Source organism: Halyomorpha halys, unplaced genomic scaffold, assembly GCF_000696795.3.
Source record: "Halyomorpha halys isolate HHAL.00 unplaced genomic scaffold, Hhal_1.1 Scaffold2266.1, whole genome shotgun sequence".
NCBI classification, from domain to species: Eukaryota; Metazoa; Arthropoda; class Insecta; order Hemiptera; family Pentatomidae; genus Halyomorpha; species Halyomorpha halys.
Genome location: NW_027113041.1, coordinates 56562 through 61936, shown reverse-complemented (window position 1 = coordinate 61936; position 5375 = coordinate 56562).

The following is a 5375-nucleotide window of genomic DNA, read 5'->3' as shown; positions in this document are numbered from 1 at the left end:
CGAACTCATAGTAATTCACAAGCCTGGTAAGAACGCTAAACAAATCAGCAGTTATAGACCTATCAGTTTATTACCCATTTTTGAAAAATTACTGGAATCAGTTATAAAAAAACATCTTAATTCTTTTTTCCAGAGCATCGAAATTATTCCTGGTTTATATATATATATATATAGTGGTAATTTTTTAGAAGCTAAATTCAAAATTTTACTACATTTGGTCATCCTAAACCCTTGGACCATTTTCACACCGATGGACAGAAATTGAAGACGTGTCAGTAGAAAATGTTAGCACGTGATTTTAATTTAAGGTTGTAATGTAAGTAATCCTCTTTACTTGTTTGTCTGTCCCATTTAGACAGATGGGAGATTGTATTCTTCTAAGGACTTTTTATTATAATATAATCTCGAAATCTTTACCAAGAACAAAACTCCTCTGGTCAGATACCGGATCTTATTGTTCTTTGGATACGATTTTATTGTAATCCCCTGAAAATTTCATTGGAAAATGAAATTACTGCTAGAAAAAGGGAATAAAGATAGGCATACTGTCTATTAGTTACAGATAAGGAAGTAGTGATATATCGGTTGAGAGGGTAATTATAAGTCTCCAAATTTCCATCAAAGGTCTCTTGACGCGGTAGTCATTTAATGTTTGAGTAAAAACCTACTCCACTAAGTAGTCCTAGGGTTAATAAGATCAATTTTTATTCACTGATCTTAAAGTCTTTTATCCGGAATAGTTCTGGATATATTATTCCAAATAATATAATACTGTGTCTACGGAATAAATCATTCTGGGACAGTTATAATCTCTGCAGAAGGGCGCAGAATGTTTTCATTTGTATAGCTGTTTAAATCGGAGCTGGAGAGTATTAGACTAAATGATGTATTAAATAAGGAGGGAGGTATGCATTAGGTGGAAGTAGTGCGTGTTATCTCCTCCCTCACCATCACCTCTCTTCCACTCCACCACTCTGTCTACCCAGCCTTAATTGGATGAGATATTCCCCTAACCATTATTCGCTCAACCTATAACCATTTAATTATCATTAAACATACCATTCTTGACCAAGCATCATTAATTTGTTATTCATTCAGTTTGGCCTCAACAAGATTAAAGTAACGTGATAGCGGGTTAAAGAAAAAAAAAAAAAAAAAAAGGCCAAGAAATCACTCTCACGGTTGCAACTAACCACTACTTTATTCTATCACTTAATCCTGTATATATACATTTTCGTGTTGTTGACAGAGGGAGTTAGGGATTAATATTCATAATACACATACTGTTAATATAATTTTCCTCTGTTAGTTTACGAACAATTCCTCGTAAACTCAAAAATAAATGAACAACTGTATAAACAACAAACAATATAAATTAAAAATTTTGAACCAAAACTATCTTAATATATGCATCGGTATCATTGATAAGCTAACCAATGGATAGCGCTAAAAAAGCAGTAGCTGTGGTCACAACAGCTCATAGATATGATAACGGCGATAGCTAACCGTAATGCAATCCTAAAGGCCATCACAACCGCAACCTCAAAATTATTTTTTGGATTCCTGGACCTCTAACTCATGAAAAACTTACAGAACTGAACTTTATTACTCCTTTAAAAGCGAAAGTGGGCGGCTCATTTAACATGTTATCAGAAATGGACCTTACTAGAGCAACACCAAGTACCAGCAATAACAACACTAACCTCAATGCTCAGCCCAATACAATAAAAATACCTCCGATATTTTTACATAGTGCTAATAATTACAGGCTAGTTTTAAACGACTTTAATGCATTGTGCATCTAGCAATTTACTGCCCAACTAATTGGAAACAATACGAAAATTATGTTAACGAATATCGAAGATTACAGGACTTTAACTAAGTATTATGATGAATAAAAAATATAATACCACACATTCTCAATAGATAAAAATAAATATGTGGACGTAGTGATTAGGAAGGTTCCCCTATAGTATAACCGAAGACGAATTAAGGGTTGAGTTAGAATCAAAACAGTTCGAAGTTGCCTATGTATCCAGAATATTAAATAAAGATAAAAAACCAACTCCACTCTGTTCAATATCTCTTTAAAAAACAATGAAAAGGGATGCGGCTAATTACAAGGGATGTAAATATTATCAAATCCTTAAAAATAAAATAAGCTCACCTTCAGAACCAAATATTCGTAAAGCTGAGACTAATTCAAGTAGGCCAGCCACGAAAATTACTTCATAAAACTCATATGCTCATGTTATTAGATCAATATCAAAACCACCGGAACCAAAAACTCAGTCCACAGTTAATCAAGACAACGAAATAAATGGTGAAAATTTATTGTCTTTAATAGCTAAAATTATAATGGAAGCTATGAAGCCGTATTTACCACAAATTATGACTCATCTATCCACATTAGTAGCATGTTTCTTTACAAATGGACCATAATACAAATAACAGCTTATCTACAGTTACTAATTCTCTCCTCACTAACTGCGCTTTAATATAAATCATATATTATTCAACGAATGCTCAAATATTTATTTTTCGTCTTGCTCCGTATGGATACGGAATTAAGAAAATTAAAAGTTTTAAACTGGAATGTTCATGGCATATCTTCTCAAAGAAATGACTTTAAAATTTTCCTTGAACAAATTTCATCGATATAGCCTGTATAACTGAGACACATTTATCCCAAAACACAAAATTGAAGATCCCAGGTTACAAAATTTTACGTAATGACAGAGATTGTTCGACTACCTCGGGTGGTGTAGCCTTAATAAACAAAAATAAAATTGATTTCATTGAAAATATCATTACCAAGGTATTTAATATGCGATTCGTTTAAACTCGTCTCCTTCTACCCTTGTTACAGCAGTTTATAAACCTCCAAATAAAAAACCAATTCAAGAGGAAATTTTAAAACTATTACCACCAGGGAACCACACATTAGTTTTAGGTGACATAAATTGTAAAAACATTTACTGGGCCGATTGATGCCGCAAATCAAATCCTACCGGAAATACTTTACTTGATATTTGCTCAAGGCCCAATATGCAAATACACGCACCAAATGAACCTACGTTTTACAGACCAGGCTATAAATCTGATATTCTGGATATTGAAAAAATTTAATTTTCCTTTCTCTTCTCAAGTGATTACCGCTTTAAATTGGGACCTTATTCCTGTATTAATTAATTTCTCAACTGATATAAACAATGAAACGTTGAAAAAATCCCTCATTAATGGATTAATCGATTGGAAAACGTACAAAATTCTTGTTGATGAAAAATTACTACTGAAAAAAAATTTCCCTACCGCTCAAGAAATAGATAAAAGTATAATGACTTTAAATGAATCGGTCTCAAACAGTTTACTCGAGGCAACTGTAAGACCTTCCCATTTAAGGGGAAAAACATTTTCTGGCAGCTGCCCAAAATCAATACTGGTAAAAATTAAAGAAAAAAATCATGCAAGGAGACAGTGGATGCGCACTAGAAACCCTGTTCACAAAAAAAATGGAACCACCTCAAACATGAAACTAAAAAGGATCTGGATGAATGGACGTATTCTAAATACCAGGGATACGTGGACAATTTAAACCCAAAAGATCATTCATTATGGAAGGCTACGCGACATCTATTGGATAAACGTGAAAAAATTCCAAGACTAGTAGACAATGATGAATTCATCACCAGTGGCACCAAAAAAGCTGAAGTGTTCGCTAATTTCTTTGAGAAAACATTCTCCAACACAGAATAAGTCCGAATTTAGTCACTGATGAAATTGACAAGTATCGCAACAGTAGGGCTCCCACCTAAATTCACCTCCCCAAAACAAATCCAGGACCTGATTAAAAAGCTCAAGGTCATGATTTGATCCCAGTCATAGCAATCAAAATGTTGCCGAGGAAAGCTGTCGTTTTTATCACGTCAATTTTTAACAGTTCCCTTCGTACTGCATACTTTCCGGATACATGGAAGAAAGTCGAACTCATAGTAATTCACAAGCCTGGTAAGAACGCTAAACAAATCAGCAGTTATAGACCTATCAGTTTATTACCCATTTTTGAAAAATTACTGGAATCAGTTATAAAAAAAGTCTTAATTCTTTTTTTCAGAGCATCGAAATTATTCCTGGTTTTCAATTCGGTTTTCAATACAGTCATTCCACTTCTCACCAACTGGCAAGACTATCAGAATTTATAATTAGCGGATTCGAAAAAAAGAGACACACTCTGGTAGCGTTCTTAGATTCTTAGACACTCTCTGGCATCGAGGTCTTCTATATAAACTAAAGAAAGCAGGCACTCCAAAATACCTATGCAATATTCTGAGCTCATTCCTCAATGGTAGAACTTTTTCAGTCAGAATTAATAACAAAAATTCAACCCTTAGACAAATCCATGCCGGTACTCCACAAGGTTCAGTCCTTTCTCCCACTTTGTTCAACTTCTACCTTCACGAAATCGTCCAGTCCACACACACCCCCATATGTTCGCTGACGATACAGCTGTGTTCTCTCAACATGATGACATTATAATAGCTAGAAACACTTTGCAAAGTCACCTTAATGATCTAGAACAATATTTCACTAAACGGATGATTAGTATGAACATTGAAAAATGTAACTCAAAAGTTTTTACTCTTCGACGCCCACCAGAACCACCGGATCTAATCCTCAAAGGTAAAAATGTGAAATGGAATCCTGCCAGTGAAACAGTAAGATACCTGGATTCACCTAGATCGCCGCCTTACCTGGAATCACCATATAAACATCAAACTAACTCAAACCTATGCAAGGTTAGCAATGCTATATCCTATCCTAAACAGAAATTCCTATTCAAACTAAAACCAGTAACAACTGTTCTTATATTTAAAACAATTGTCAGGCCACTGCTTATGTACAGCTGTGAAGTCTGGGGAGCGGCATTCTTTACGAAAAAGAAAAAACTACAATCACTTCAAAATAAAGTCCTAAGAATCGCAGTTAATGCTCCTTGGTTAATAATAAATAGCCAATTGCATCGCGAATTACAGATGAAGTCAATAGAGGATTACATCAAAAAACGGTTCATGAAGTTCCACTCCCAGTTGCCGACAGTTAAAGGAGTAGTGACCTACAACCTGGGAAACCCAACCTCAATCCGAAGACTGCTGCAGGACATTCTGTTATAAATTTTATTATATAAAATTAATTCATAGTCACACTACCTCTATTTTACTTATTATTATTACTCATTTTGTTTATTCATTTTTTTTCTCTTTTCTTTTCTCGTCCCATATGACATAAAGGTGACCAGGCGCATCCTGACGTTGTTCTATACCACCCATCACTTACACGGAAAATTAAACACGATCTCATTTCACCTCCGGGTGGAG